This window comes from Zalophus californianus, chromosome 17, assembly GCF_009762305.2.
Source record: "Zalophus californianus isolate mZalCal1 chromosome 17, mZalCal1.pri.v2, whole genome shotgun sequence".
Lineage (NCBI taxonomy): Eukaryota > Metazoa > Chordata > Mammalia > Carnivora > Otariidae > Zalophus > Zalophus californianus.
The window spans coordinates 13,361,246-13,378,625 of record NC_045611.1 but is presented as its reverse complement, the minus strand read 5'-3'; the positions used below and the strand labels follow the sequence as shown (position 1 = coordinate 13,378,625).

General features: G+C 36.6%; 1 protein-coding gene across 2 annotated transcripts in view; it reads left to right on the top strand.

Moving 5' to 3' along the window:
* Positions 1 to 17,380, top strand: part of HYDIN (HYDIN axonemal central pair apparatus protein) — a 342,401-nt gene that overhangs the window by 148,300 nt on the left and 176,721 nt on the right. The gene's annotated exons all lie outside the window — the stretch shown is intronic.

Here is a 17,380-nt window from a genome sequence, read left to right as displayed (position 1 = left end):
ATCATGCTGTTGGGAAAATAAATTACACTTGGAGTATTTCTGAATTTCTCAGAAATAAATGCTGTATTAAAAAAAAATAACTAAAAACCCTGAAACTTCTTAGTATAATATGGAGTGAAGAAACAGTGAAGATTATATTTTTTTTCTGTTTCAGTAAAGCTTAACTTGTTCTGAGTGTTAAAAAAAAAAAAATTGATTAGTAAAAGAGTGTTGTGTGACCTGGAACAGTTAAGTTCTCCTTTGCTTTGGGATGGCTGAAAGACCAGCCTCCCCTAAAGGTTCGCTGTGGCTGATTTATTTGGATTTAAGATGAAGGACTCAAAACAATAGAGTAAGTCACCTCTGGTTTGGAGGGTTAAAAATATCAGAATGTGAGAGCAAAGCAGAGAAAGGCCATTTTGGCAAGAGTGTGTAGGCTCTGCTTTACCCACAGCGCCCCTGCCTTCTCTCTGGGTGACGGCAGAAATGAGGCAAGAGTATGGTAGTCCTCTGCACCCTAGGACCGTCTTAAGAGATCACACCGCATGATGTGTGTGTGAAGAGAAGATAGAATGAGCTGTTTCTCAGTTTTCAGTGGGTACATTAGCTCTGCTATGGGAATGAACCACTGCATCTATGGAAGGAAACAAGTAAGGAAAAAGGTATATGGAAAAAGGAAAAGAAATGGGCATGAATCCGAGACCAAATGCAGTTGTTATACCTCTTTATATATATTTTTTTGTTTCTTATAGATTTTGCAAAATAGTAGCTTTGTTTACTAAGGCATACATTTACGACATAGTACTTGGGTTTTAGCTCCTAGCTCAACTCTTCTGTTGAATATGATTTATGCCATAACTTTCTGTGTCCTCAAACATACCCACTCCCTTAAGGTTTGCAGTGTCCCCATTGAGCAGATCAGATAACTGAAGTTCTCTTGGTTGAGAGAATTGCCCACAGTTATACGTGAAAGAGTGGCATCCCCTCTGCTATAACTCAGATTTTCTGAATTTTAGTCCACTCCTTTTTTGTTTTACCACAGAAATGTTTGATTCTAGAGGTCAAGAACTGTGTGTATCTAACATATTTTTTAATACAGAAAAATTTAAGAGAGATGCTTAACACTGGAAGCTAACACATGTTAACCTTTCCCCACACTTACCTCAGATCCTTTACTTTAAAGAAATCATGTGGTAATGTTAAAGTTGGAGCCCCATCTATTCTCCTTGTCAGTCTCATTTTTTATTCTTTTTTCAGAGACAACCTTATGAATTTGATGTGTATACAAGCCATGCTTTTTATATTACAAGTATATATGTGTTTATAAATATTCTACAGTGACATTTTGTTGCTTTTTAAATGTATATAAATTATATCACTGCATGTAACATTTAGTGACTCATTTTTTTAGACTCAAGATTATGTTTTCAATATCTATTCATGTTAATACCATAAATCTATTTAATTCATTTTAACTGCTGTGAGTATTCCATTTACGAATGGTTTATCTCTTTGCCCACTAGTTGACAGTTGGGTTATCATAACAATACTTTAGTTAACAGATATAGGTCTCCTTGTGTGCATATGCAAGATACATATACTTTTGGGTATGTAAGAAAGGGTATACGTCTAGCAGTGGAATTGTTGGGTCTTAGGACAAGTGCACTGTCAACTTTATTAGATATTGCCAAATTACTCTGTAAGGTGATTATATCAATGTGCCCTTCCAAGATGGTTTGAGACATCTATTTCTTCAGCAGGCTAAAATTTATTATTGTCAAGTTCTTGCTAGTCTGAAAATAGAATACAATTTAATTTGTATTTCCCTTATTACTGTTGAGAATTTTTTCATTTAGGTCTCCTCTTCTGTCAATTATCCATTATCAATGACCTATTTGTAGATGTTCTTTATACATCATGGGTACTGACCCTTTGTTTATAATGGGGTTTTGGATTTTCTAAAGACGTTTTTAATTTAATGTCAACTTTATGAATCTTTCCTTCCTTGTGTCTGTTTTTTTTTATTTATGGTTTAAGAAATATATCCCTGCTCTTCTGTTTAAATAGCTTTAGACTAATTTTTCATGTCTTTAATCCAACTAAATTTATTTCTGTATAAATGTGGGTAAAGTCTATTTTCTTTTTCATAAAGAAAGCCATGGGGTGCCTTGGTGGCTCAGTCAGTTAAGCATCTGTCTTTGGCTGGCTCAGGTCATGATCCCAGGGTCTTGGGATTGAGTTCTGCTTCGGGCTAGGAAGCTTAGTGGGGAGTCTGTTTCTTCCTCTCCCTCTACCCCTCCCCCCTGCTTGTGCTCTCTCTCTCTCTCTCAAATAAATTAAAACAAATCTAAAAAAAAAAGTCAGTTGTCCTATCACCAGTTACTTGATAGCCCTTTCATTTTCCATTGATTTATAAAGCCTTCTCTGTTATATTCCAGATCTAATATGTACCTGGATATGTTTCTGAGCTTTTTGTTGTATTCCATTTATGGTACCCCAGTGTCAGTATCCCCACTGTCTTAAATGGTGCAGCTTAATGATAACAATAATAGGTAACACTCATTCTGTACCAGGCTCTTTGTGTGTATTTATGTAATCCTCTACAACTTGAATAAATGGGTATGAGGCACAGGGATGATGAATAAGTAGTCCAAATTTACATGACTAGAAAATGAACACTAATAGCTGTACTGCTATCATTAGTCTGAATATCTATTAGGGTTTCTTTCATGTCCTTTTAATAAAGGCTTATACATCTTTTGTCATCTCTTCTAAGTTTCTTCTTGTGAATGGCACCTTATTTTTATTGCATTTTCTAATTAAATATTAACCATGTCAAAACAGGGTGGTTTGACCACCTGAGAGATTATATTGTCTCCCCCCCTTTCTTTTTTTACTTTTTAAATATTTTAAATTTTATTTTTTTATTTTTTGCTTTTCCTTTTCTTTTTTGGTTTCTGACCTCTTCGGATTTATCTAGTGTGTATTTGGCTTGGGTCATGGTTGATATTTTTGAGTCTGCTCACTTGCTCATCCATTCTTCTCTGGGCAAAATGACTAGAAGGAGAAATTCATAACAAAAGAAAGAACCAGAGGTAATGTTCTCTGCCACAGATCTAATTGATATGGATATAAGTAAGATGTCAGAGATGGAATTCAGGATAACAATTATAAAGTTAATAGCTGGGCTTGAAAAAAGCATAAAAGACACTAGAAAATCTCTTAGTGCAGAAATGAGATATCAGACCGAACTTAAAAAATGCTATAATGAGATGCAGTCTAAATTGAATGCTCTAATAGGTAGGGTGAATGAGGCAGAAGAGAGAGTAAGTGATCTAGAAGACAGGCTAATGGAAAGGAAGTTGAGGAAAAGAGAGAAAAAAACGACTAATAGCCCATGAAGAAAGGCTTCAAGAAATTAATGATGCCATGAAACATACCAATGTCAGAATTTTGGGGATGCCTGAGGGTGACGAGAGAGAGGGCCAGAAGGTATATTTGAGAAAATTATAGCTGAGAACTTCCCTAATCTGGGGAAGGAAACAAGCATTCATGTCCAAGAGGTAGAAAGGACCCCTCTCAAAATCAATAAAAATAGATCAACACCTTGACACAGAACAGTGAGGCTTGCAAATTTTAGAGAAAAATAGAAAATCCTGAAAGCAGCTCAAGACAAGAGGCTCCTTACCTATAGAGGGAGGAACATCAGACTAACATCAGACCTATCCACAGAAACCTGGCAGCCAGAAAGAGCTGGCATGATATATTCAGGGTACTCAATGAGAAGGACACGCAGCCAAGAATATTTTATCCAGCAAGGTTGTCATTCAGAATGGAAGGAGAGATAAAGAGCTTCCAGGAAAGACAGAAATTGAAAGAATATGTGACCACCAAGCCAGCTCTGCAAGAAATATTAAGGGGGATCCTGTAAGTGAAGAGAGAGCCCCAGACTAACATAGACCAGAAAGAAACAGAGACAATCTACAGAAATAAGGACTTTACAGGCAATACAATGGCACTAGATTCATATCTTTCAATAGTTACTCTGAATGTAAATGGGCTAAATGCTCCAATCAAAAGACACGGGGTATCAGATTGGATAAAAAAGCAAGACCCATCAATATGTTGTCTACAAGAGACTCATTTTAGACCAAAAGACACCTCCAGACTGAAAGGGGGTGGAGAACCATTTACCACGCTAATGGACCTCAAAAGAAAGCTGGGGTAACAATCCTCATATCAGACAAGTTAGATTTTAAACCAAAGACTGTAGTAAGAGATGAAGAGGGACACTATACCATACTTAAAGGGTCTATCCAACAAGAAGATCTAACAATTGTAAATGTTTATGCCCCCAACATGGGAACAGCCATTATATCAAACAATTAATAACCAAAGTAAAGAAACACATTGACAATAATACATTAATAGGAGGGGACTTCAACCCCCAACACTCACAGCAACGGACAGATCATCTAAGCAGAAGATCAACAAAGAAACAAGAACTTTGAATGGCATACTGGACCAGATGGACTTCACAGATATATACAGAACATTCCATCCTAAAACAACAAAATACTCCTTCTTCTCGAGTGCACATGGAACTTTCTCCAGAATAGATCACATACTGGGTCACAAATCAGGTCTCAACCAATACAAAAAGAATGGGATGATTCCCTGCGTATTTTCAGACCACAATGTGTTGAAAATTGAACTCAATCACAAAGAGGAAATTTGGAAGGAGCTCAAACACTTGGAGGTTAAAGAGCATCATGGTAAAGAATAAATGGGTCAACCAGGAAATTAAAGAAGAGTTTAAAAATTCCTTAAAAAATCATGGAAACTAATGAGAATGAAAACACATCTGTTCAAAACCTTTGAGACAGAGCAAAGGCGGTCCTAAGTGGGAAGTACATTGTAATACAAGCCTCTCTCAAAAAATTAGAAAAATCTAAAATACACAAGCTAACCTTATACCTAAAGAAGCTGGAGAAAGAAGAGCAAATAAAGCCTAAACCAAGCAGGAGAAGAGAAATAATAAGATTAGAGCAGAAATCATGAAATAGAAACCAGAAGAACAGTAGACAAATGAAGCTAGAACTTGTTCTTTGAAAGAATTAATAAGATCCATAAACCTCTAATTAGACTTATCCAAAAGAAAAGAGAAGGGACCCAAATTAATAAAATCATGAATGAAAGGGGAGAGATCATGACCAACACCAGGGAAATATAGACAATTTTAAGAATTATGAGCAACTATATGCCAACAAATTAGGCAATCTGGAAGAAATGGATGCATTCCTGGATACTTACAAACTACCAAAACTGAAACAGGAAGAAATAGAAAATCTGAACAGACCAATAACCAGCAAGGAAATTGAAGCAGTAGTCAAAAACCTCCCAAAAAACAGAGTCCAGGGCCAGATGGCTTCCCAGGGGAATTCTACCAAACGTTTTTTTTTTTTTAAAGATTTTATTTACTTATTTGACAGAGAGAAAGAGACAGAGAGAGGGAACACAATCGGGGGTGGGGGGCGGTGAGAGAGGGAGAAGCAGGCTTCCCGCTGAGCAGGGAGCCCAATGCGGGGCTCGATCCCAGGACCCTGAGATCATGACCTGAGCCAAAGGCAGACGCTTAACAACTGAGCCACCCAGGTGCCCTTCTACCAAACATTTAAAGAAGAAATAATACCTATCCTACTGGAGCTGTTTCAAAAAATAGAAATGGAAGGAAAACTTCCAAACTCGTTTTTTGAGGCCAGCATTATCTTGATCCCAAAACCAGTCAAAGACCCCCATCAGAAAGAAGAATTACAGACCAATATCCCTGATGAACATGGATGCCAAAATACTTACCAAGATCCTAGCCAATAGGATCCAACAGTACATTAAAAGGATTATTCACCACGACAAGTGAAATTTATTCCTGGGCTGTAAGTGTGGTTCAACTTTCGCAAATCAATCAATGTGATAGATCACATTAATAAAAGAAAAGACAAGAATGATATGATCCTCTCAGTTGATGCAGAAAAAGCATTTGACAAAATACAATGTCCTTTCTTGATTAAAACTCTTCGAAGTGTAGGGTTAGAGGGAATATATTTCAATATCATAAAAGCCATCTACAGAAACCCCACAACAAATATCATTCTCAATGGGAAAAAAACTGAGAGCTTTTCCCCTAAGGTCAGGAAAATGACAGCGATGCCCACTCTCACCACTGTTGTTCAACATAGTACTAGAAGTCCTAGCCTCAGCAATCAGACAACAAAAAGAAATAAAAGGCATTCAAATTGGCAAAGAAGTCAAACTCTCACTCTTCGCAGATGACATGATACTTTATGTGGAAAACCAAAAAGACTCCACGCCAAAACTGCTAGAACTCATACAGCAATTCAGCAATGTGGCAGGATACAAAATCTATGCACAGATATCAGTTGCATTTCTATACACTAACAATGTGACTGAAGAAAGAGAAATTAAGGAATCGATCCCATTTACATTTGCAGCAAAAACCATAAGATACCTAGGAATAAACCTAACCAAAGAGGCAAAGGATCTGTACTCAGAAAACTATAGAACACTCATGAAAGAAACTGAGGAAGATGCAGAGAGATGGAAAAACATTCCATGCTCATGGATTGGAAGCATAAATATTGTTAAAATGTCTATACACATTCAATGCAATCCCTATCAAAATGCCATCAACATTTTTCACAGAGCTGGAACAAACAGTCCTGAAATTTGTATGGAACCAGAAAAGACTGAATAGCCAGGGGAATGTTGAAAAAGAAAACCAGAGCTGGAGGCATCACAATGCCTGACTTCAAGCTATATTACAAAGCTGTGATCATCAAGACAGCATGGTACTGGCACAAAAACAGACACATAGATCAATGGAACAGAATAGAGAGCCTGGAAATGGACCCTCAACTCTATGGTCAACTAATCTTCGACAAATCAGGAAAGAATATCCAGGGGAAAAAAGACAGTCTCTTCAATAAATGGTGCTGGGAAAATTGGACATCCACATGCAGAAGAATGAAACTGGACCATTCTCTTACACCATACACAAAGATAAACTCAAAATGGATGCACAATTCACAGTGCTTACCATAGCACATACCCTCCCCAATGTCTATCACACAGCCACCCCATCCCTCCCACCCCCCACCACTCCAGCAACCCTCAGTTTGTTTCCTGAGATTAAGAATTCCTCATATCAGTGAGGTCATATGATACATGTCTTTCTCTGATTGACTTATTTCGCTCGGCATAACACTGTCTAGTTCCATCCACATCGTTGCAAATGGCAAGATCTCATTCCTTTTGATGGCTACATAATATTCCGTTGTATATATACACTACATCTTCTTTATTCATCTGTCAATGGACATCTTGGCTCTTTCCACAGTTTGGCTGTTGTGGACATTGCTGCTATAAACATCGGGGTGCACGTACCCCTTCGGATCCCTACATTTGTATCTTTGGGGTAAATACCCAGTAGTGCAATTGCTGGGTCATAGGGTAGCTCTATTTTTAATGTCTTGAGGAACCTCCATACTGTTTTCCAGAGTGGCTGTACCAGCTTGCATTCCCACCAACAGTATAGGAGGGTTCCCCTTTCTCCACATCCTTGCTAACATCTGTCATTTCCTGTCTTGTTAATTTTAACCATTCTTACTGGTTTAGGTGGTATCTCATTGTGGTTTTGATTTGTTATTTCCCTGATGACAAGTAATGTGGAGCATTTTTTCATGTGTCTTTTGGCCATTTGGATGTCTTCTTTGGAGAAATGTCTGTTCATGCCTTCTACCCATTTCTTGACTGGATTATTTGGGGGTTTTTTTGGGTGTTGAGTTTGATAAATTCTTTATCGATCTTGGATACCAGCCCTTTATCTGATATGTCATTTGCAAATATCTTCTCCCATTCTGTCAGTTGTCTGTTGGTTTTGTTGACTGTTTCCCTTGCTGTGCAAAAGCTTTTTATCTTGATGAAGTCCCAATAGTTCATTTTTGCCCTTGTTTCCCTTGCCTTTGGTGATGTTTCTAGGAAGAAGTTCCTGTGGCTGAGGTCGAAGAGGTTGCTGCCTGTGTTCTCCTCTAGGATTTTGATGAATTCCTGTTTCACATTTAGGTCTTGCATCCATTTTTTAAAATTTTTTTATTGTTATGTTAATCACCATACATTACATCATTAGTTTTTGATGTAGTGTTCCATGATTCATTGTTTGTGTATAACACCCAGTGCTCCATGCAGAGCATGCCCTCTTTAATACCCATCACCAGGCTAACCCATCCTCCCACCCCCCTCCCCTCTAGAACCCTCAGTTTGTTTTTCAGAGTCCATCGTCTCTCATGGTTCGTCTCCCCCTCCGATTTCCCCCACTTCATTCTTCCCCTCCTGCTATCTTCTTCTTCTTTTTTTTTTTTCTTAACATATACTGCATTATTTGTTTCAGAGGTACAAATCTGTGATTCAACAGTCTTGCACAATTCACAGTGCTCACCATAGCACGTACCCTCCCCAATGTCTATCACCCAGCCACCACAAAAACAGACACATAGATCAGTGGAACAGAATAGAGAGCCCAGAAATGGACCCTCAACTCTATGGTCAACTAATCTTTGACAAAGCAGGAAAGAATGTCCAATGGAAAAAAGACAGTCTCTTCAACAAACGGTGTTGGGAAAATTGGACAGCTACATGCAGAAGAAAAAACTGGACCATTTCCTTACACCACACACAAAGATAGACTCAAAATGGTTGAAAGAGACAGACATAATGAAACAAAGGGGCACCTGCACCCCAGTCTTCATAGCAGCAATATCCACAATAGCCAAACTGTGGAGATGTCCTTCAACAGATGGATGGATAAAGATGTGGTTTAAATATACAATGGAATATTACTCAGCCATTAGAAAGGATGAATACCTACCATTTACATTGATATGGATGGAACTGGAGGTTATTATGCTAGGTGAAATAAGTCAATCAGAGCAAGACAATTATATGGTTTCACTCATATGTGGAATATAAGAAATAGCGCAGAGGATCATGGGGGAAGGGAGGGAAAACTGAATGGGAGGAAATCAGAGAGGGAGACAAACCATGAAAGACTCTTGACTCTGGGAAACAAATTGAGGGTTGTGGAAGGGTAGATGGGGGGATAGGGTAACTGGGTGATGGGCATTAAGGAGGGCACATGATGTGATGAGCACTGGGTGTTATATGCAACTGATGAATCATTGAACGCTACATCTAGGTATATTATTTGAGTTACACTACCAATATGATTGCTATCATATTATTCAGATTTTTGCATCTGTTTATAATTTTTTACATTGCAGTTTTCTGGTTTTGGTAATCAAGAATATCATATTCTTATAATATGACTTAGCTTCTCCTCTTTTGAATTTTTGAAAAGATCTTTATATAAGCTACATAAAGTAGGATCCATTCCTCCGTGATAAAGGCATTTAGTCATAGGAGCTTCATGTGTTTATTGAGGGTGGAAGGTGTACAAGAAGTGATGAAATTTTAAATAATGATTCATTTTGTATAATGATTTAAATTTTTCTAGAAATTTTTCATTTTATCTAAATGCAAATGTATTGGCATAAAACTATTCCAAATAATTTTGTATGATTTTAAAATGTTCATACACTAATTTCTGCTCTTAGTTTTACCATTTTTTCCAAGTTCTTTATAATTATTTCATTCTTTTTCAAGAAACATTAATTGGAATGTTTAACAATATTTTAAATCTTAGTTTAATCATGCCTTTAAAGCTTATAAATATTCTCTTTATGCAACATTTTAGCTCCATAACAATCATTTTTGTTTGTAATACTTTTTTATTATAAATATTTGGTAAACTTTACTGTGATTTTCTTTTTAATATATGAGTTATATATGGGTATATATTTTTAATTCTTTACATTTCCCCTTTTTATAGAATTTTAATAGATAACTTTTAACTACAATGAATTTGGAACACATGGTTTCCATGACACATAGTCTTTGAATTTGTGTTTTGGGAGACATATTTATGGTTGGTGTTTATAAATATTTCACATGACCTTAAAAAAGAATATAGACTCTAGTGATTGAGTGTGAAAGACTAACTGGCTGTGTGTTTGTATTAGATCAAGCTTATTGATGATATTGTTTAAATCTTTTATGGCCTTACTAATTATTTGTATGATATAATAGTTTCATTTCTCCTTATAATTATGTCAATTTTTTCCTCCATATATTTCAAAGCTATGTTAATAGATGCATATAAATTCATGACTTTTGTTTTTCCTTGGTATATTATTCCTTTTTTCATAAGATACTGTCCATTTTAATCCCTAAATATGCTTTCTGACTTAAATTCTGTTTTGCCTGATAGTAATATTGTTACATCACCTTTCTTTTAGTTAGCATTTGCCTGGTATATCTTTTCATTCCTTTATTTTCAGATTTGTATGTGTCTTAGTTTTGTGCGTCAACTTAAAGTCTCTTTTAAATAGTGTATGACTAGATTTTTAAAAATCCAATTATAGACTCTGTCTTTTATATTTTTAAGATTTTTATTTACTTATTTGTCAGAGAGAGAGAACGCACAAGCAGGGGGAGTGGCAGGCAGAGCAGGAAGAGGGAGAAGCAGGCTCCCTGCTGAGCAAGGAGCTTGATGTGGGACTTGATCCCAGGACCCTGGGGTCATGCCCTGAGCTGAAGGCAGATGCTTAACCGACTGAGCCACCCGGGTGTCCCGATAGACTCTGTCTTTTAATTGATTGACAAGTATATTAGTTTTCTGTTGTTGCTGTAACAAATTTATAATCTTATAGTTCTGGAGAACATTAGTGTAAAATGTATCTATAAAGCTGTGTACTTTTTTGAGACTCTGGAGAAGAATCTAATTCCTTGCCGTTTACAGCTTCTGGAGGCCACCTACATTCCTTGGCTTGTGGCCCCTTCCTCCATCTTCATAGCCAGCAGCATACCATCTTCTCTACTCCCTGACTTCTGCTTCCATCCTTATATCTCTGACTTTGACCCTCTTGCCTCTTTCATATAAGGACCTTTGTTACCACATTAGGACTATCTCAATAACCCAGGATTATCTGTTCATTTCAAAATCCTTCATCACATCTGAAAGTCCCTTTTGACATGTAAGGCAACATATTTACAGATACCAGGGATTAGAACATGGACATCTTTGAAGGCCCATTATTCAACCTTCCGTACCAAGACCTTTTAAAATTTATTATAATTGATGTATATGAACTTACTTTTACCCTGTCATTTCCCATATACTATGCAGGGTTTTTTTCTTTCTTTCTTTTTCTGCTTTGTATTATATTGATGAATTTTCTCCAAGCCCTCCTCCAACCACTACTACCTCTCATACATTTTTCCTATAGTCATTTTAAAGCTATAGATCTTATTTTAAGTGGCTCTGTTTACATTGCTAAGAAATAAATCATATCTTTTTCTAACAATAATGAAAGAATCTTGGTCCTCCATAAGAATAAGACAAGGACTCCATCACCCATTTATTATATCTTGATCTTTCCCCACTTCCATAATTTTTCTATTATTGTATAGAATTTTGGATCTTCTCTTCTTTACCAGAGAGTTACTGGTTTTGTCAGTAATTAACTACTCACTAGTTAACAAAATCATTTGCTGATTTTTATTTATTCTTTTGTTTTTTTGTATCTCTCTGCTTCCTTCTTGGTTTGTATTTCTTCTTGCTAAATTATATACCTCTAAGTTATGCGCTCTATAGAGGTCTCATAATTTATTTATATTTGACTATATCTTGATTTCACCTTCACTCTTGCATGATAGTTTAGCTAAGTATGAAATTCTATATGATGGGATTTTTTCCTTTGAAGATTGATCTCTGGCTTCAATCATTGCTGATAAAATTCCATAGTTAGTCAGATTATTACTCCTTTATAGATCATTTCTTTTCATCACAAGGTGCTTTTAAGACTATGTTTTTATTCTTGATTTTCATAGATTTCTCTTTATTTATTTATTTATTTATTTATTTTTTAAAGATTTTATTTATTTATTTGACAGAGAGACACACAGCGAAAGAGGGAACACAAGCAGGGGGAGTAGGAGAGGGAGAAGCAGGCTTCCTGCGGAGCAGGGAGCCTGATGCGGGGCCCGAACTGAGGACTCTGGGATCATGACCTGAGCCGAAGGCAGACGCTTAACGACTGAGCCACCCAGGCGCCCCTAGATTTCTCTTTAAATGCTTCGGAAGATTTGACCCTTTTAAATACTGGAAATTTTTTGCCATTATCTCCTCAAATGTTTCTTCTTTGCCAGTTCTTTATTTCCTACTTTGAGCAAAATACACAAACACAGACACACACACACACACACACACACATACACACACACACACATTCCACTACAATTCTACATGTCTATTTTTATTTCTCATCCATATCTTTCATCTCTTTATCTCTCTGATGCCTCCTCAGTGGTATGCTCTAGTTTACAGATTCTGCCTTTGATTTTGGCCAATTTAAAGTTTATATCATCTATTTACTTTTTTATTTTAATTTCAGTGGCTATATTTTTTTCTCCTTTTTAAGATTTTTATTTATTTTTTGACAGAGAGAGAGACAGCGAGAGAGGGAACACAAGCAGGGGGAGCACAGAGGGAGCAGCAGACGTCCCGTGGAGCATGGAGCCCAACGCAGGGCTCAATCCCAGGACCCTGGGATCATGACCTGAGCCGAAGGCAGATGCTTAATGACTGAGCCACCCAGGCACCCCTCAGTGGCTATATTTTTCAATTCCAAGATTTATAATTGATTACTCATAGCCACTATTCTTGATTCATATCTGTTTTTGTTTCATAATTTTTGTTTCATATATATTATACCACCCTGTGTCTCTTTGAGGATCTCAGAAACATTTTCTAATCAATTTCACTTAGTTCTATAGATTGCTTGAGAATGAATTCATTAGCTGATAGTTTGCAGCTGTCCTTAGCATTTGGAATTTTAAATAAAAGATTAATCTGGCATGAGGTATATTTTTTTTCTCATTCTCAGTAGTCTTGCCTCCCTGCCTAACATTTTCTTCATCTGCCTTCACCCTGAACAACTATCTCAAGTCCAGAATCAAGTGTTGATCCTTTTCCCCTCAATGGGGATATTGGAAAAATCACAGATTCAGTCATTACCCTTGACAGTGGCTTGACATAGGTCCTGTCTACACGACAGTCTGTACTTCACCACCACCACTGGCACAAGTGTGTGTAGACTATTACCTTGGGAACATCACAGCTTTGTTCGTCCTTCTTTCAAATTCAGTGAAGCTCTCTTGGCTGGGAACACTGGCTCTTATCCCTTACTTCCTGAAAAATCTTTTTGGTTTTCATTTTGTCCCTCAAGCTTCCTTTACTGGTTTTAGGACCTAGAGCCAAGGAGGTCTATGGCTTCAGGACCCTCTTATTGCTTCTGTTCCACTTCTGGTCGATACAGTGTTAATCTTGTTTTTGAGTATAACCATGCCTGGTTCTTCTTGTTTCAAAATTGTATCTCTTTTTTCTATATGTTAGAGTGAAGGATGTGTTTTAAAGCTCGATTTATAGTCAGTCTTCTTAACTATTTTTTATAGTGCTTTATATACTATCAGTGAGTACTTACAAAAGGGTAGTGAATTACGTCTTCATTTGGCATACGGGAGCAGAATTCTTATATCTTTGCCTTAGTTATGAGGAAATCTATAAAATATGAGAAATCTACAAATATGAGAAATCTATAAAATAAATTCACAAAAATAGGTAAGTAAGAGAATAACATTCTAGTTTATCATGGTGGGCATCTTTTCTTTAATACATAAATGTCATAGCCATTCCAGAATGGATTGTGCTTTTCCTGAGAGCCATTCCAAGGGACTTATTCATTGACTAGAGGATACCAATGACAATAATATCAAGAGACTTACAGAAGCAAAGGATTGTGCTTGACAGGGAGCTGTGAGCCTCTTACCCTAACTCTCACTTGAGACTTCTTTTACTTTGGCAAAGCTAAAGTGAAACCCAGAAGACAGATTCCAGAGGGCATATTGATTATAAAACACACTGAAAAAAGGAAAGCTATCGATTGAATGTTAGGTAACATGATGGGTCAGCACCTTCCCTGAATTTAGAACAACAGCTCTACTGATTGAATATGATTAGTTTGAATGTAAGCTAAAGCCAAAATGAAAGGAGGAGGTTTTGTTCCTTTGTTATTAAAGGGCTATCTAGAAAATAAAAAGAAAAATATATGAGTTTCTTGCATGCTTTGCAAGACTTTCCATCTTCATTCTGCCTCTCCCAGCTCTTAATTAGATTTAGCAAATTGTTTTTTCTATTTAATTATTATTCAGGCTTACAGTTAATACTTGTCACCACAGAGGGAGATTAAGGTAAACTTCCTTTATATTGATCAGATGTGTTTTTTTCCAAATTCCACCTTCCCTCCTCCATAAAAATTTATAATTTCTTCTCCATTACCAGCATCATCATCTAATCAATTGTTATGGACTAAACGTTTGTGTCCCTGCAGAATTCATATATTGAAATCATAACCCCCGATATGATGATATAAGTGGTGAGGGGTTTGGGAGGTAATTAGATCATGAAGGTAGAGTCCTTATGAATAGGATTGGCACCCTCATAAAAGAGACCCCAGAGAGCTCTCACCTTTTCTATCATGTGATGATACAATGAAAATAATGGCTGTCTGCAACCTGGAGGAGGGCTCTCACCAGAACCTGAGCGTGTTGACTCTCTGATCTCAGACTTCCACCCTTCAGAACTAGGAGAAATAAATTTCTATTGTTTATAAACCGCCCAGTCTATGTTAGAGCAGCCTTAACTGACTAAGTTACCAGCTCATGTCACTTTTAGAGGATGGCTGTCATTGTCATTATCAACTAAAGAATTTATTCTGACTGTGCACTGAGAGCAGACAGTCATATTCAACAATAAGCTAGTATAAAATGAAATAAACACTTTTATGTAACAAAAAAAGACAAGAAGGTTGTGATAAGTATTATGGTGTAAAGTTTTATTAATGGTATGAAATCCCCAACCCACATATGTCAAGATTATATGATGTTTTTCAGGGAGAAAATCATATTCTTTCTTAGTCCCATTTCCTCTTCCCTGTCATAGGCAAAAAGACAGAGACTGGAGGGGCATATGTGACGTGGTAGAGCTCTTCATAGAATGGCACTGGTGTCTTTTTGAGTGTCATTTGTGATGAAATTGTTGTATGCAGCATTAAGTTTCATACTTTGGAAGAAAAAAAATCCCCCTCTGGGATGTTAGGATATTAAATTGGGATGTGTCTGACAGGGAAGGGCAACATTATCTGAGGGCAGGCATGGTCATATGTCACACACAGTTGTCTAACATATAGTAGTCACTCAACAAAGAGTTGTTTAGTATTTGAGTGTTGAAGTAGTATTTTGTACTATCAAGAGTAAGGATGTTGTAGTCGGGCAGATCTGGAATGGAGTCCTGACTCTATATGCTCTAACTCTGAGAAAGTTATTTAACCTTTCTAAGAGTGGCTCCTTCCCTTTAATTGGAACTAATAATGGCATCTAGAAGATTAACCATGATAATATATCTAGATAGTGCCTGGTGAAAAATAAGCATTTGGCATTAAATAAATACTAGCTTTGATTATTAATGTTGACAGACAAAAAGATCTAGGTGAAATGACTTGTGGAAAGACTGAAATCTTTATGACACTATATCTTAAGGTCTTTTATATTATTTTCTTAGATAAGAAAGAGAAATAAATAAGGCACACTCGGAGAGTGTAAGCCATAAGGTTCCAAACTAACTGATCCATACAGTACAGAGCTCCATGAAATGGGAGCTCTAATGCTGCCTTTTTCCTCACTTTTCACTTGTTTCTCTAAATTTTTGACAGTGAAGTCTTCTTGTAAAATGGAAAATATTTGTATTAATGAATGCATATATGTTCTTCCACATCAAAGAAAAGAGGTTTATTAAAAAATAGGTTAGTAGTTAGAATTTTCAAGTTCAATAGGTTTCTGATTCTCTCTCTCCTTGGAGCTTATTTATTCATTTATTTGTACAGATGTTCCCTGGAATCTGTGTAAGTCATGTCTGCATGCTTAGGAGCTGTCCTCTTTCCTTTTAGTTAACTATCTTCATGCTTTGTGTTTGATCTGACACCTTTTGCTGAGTTTTGAGAAGGCAGTGACTTTCAGAAAGAACATTACAGTCCTTGTTGAAAGATACATCCTAGTAGCCTGAAAAGATTGTTGGTACATATTACTTAAGCGCAATGTAAATTACATATACCTGGCTCCCTCATGCAACCAAACTCAGCTGGCCTTAAAATTCTTACAGACATCTGCCCCCCACAACTGGGGAAATCAAGAGGTAAGGCAATTACTTGACCACTAAGAACCTTCAGCAAATCAGTGACCAATTCCTTCCTATTCAATCTATTATGCCAAACTACCTCTCTCTAAGAACAAGGAGAAAATCTGGGAAAAATATGAAAAACTGTGTTTAAGAGCACCAAAGCCAGTGACAAACAAAAAGAAAAAGGAAACAAATATATGTTCAGCATTTGTAACTGTTTTTCCTATGGAATCACTGCAGAGGTTGAAAAACTGAAAAGAGCATTCAGAAAACTCACAGGTCTATAAAGATAAAAACTGAAATCTAGACTGGCTAGAGAGATAAAAATTGGAGAAGATTGGACTTGATAAAACTCTCAGACTTTTGGTTAGGACTCTGATAAAGCTACACCCTGGGAAAAAGGTAAACTAGCACAGACCCTCATTTCAAATTATTTTAATCTCTGCCTGGATAAAGAACATCTAGAATTGCTAGTTCTCCCCACATCTTTCTTGGAAGCAAATATATATTACTCTCACCAAAGGAAGAAAACATTCTAAGCTTTAAAGTATTTTATGTATCCAGAGCTTTTATATACAAAGTCTAACAGGTAATTTAAAAATAACCAGCCATACAAGGAGATAAGACTACTGAACAGAAAACTATGATATGCTTAATATGCTCAAGGAACTAAAAGGCAAGGTTTAAAATTTTGGTAGAACTATGGAAAGTATAGAAGAGAACGAATGGAACTAAAGACCTGAAAAACACAGTTGAAATTAGGGACTCACTAGATGGGTTTAACTGCTTATTAGATACAGATGAAGAGAGAATTGTGGAAATGGAAGGTAGGTCAGAAGAAACCACCCAAAATGAAAAGGAAGAGAGATAAAAGGATGAAAAATGTAGATGAGTTGGTCAAACAAACAAATACACACCAAGGGTATGGTTGTTGGAGTACCAGAAGGAGAGAAGAGAATGGAGCAGAAGAGACCATGG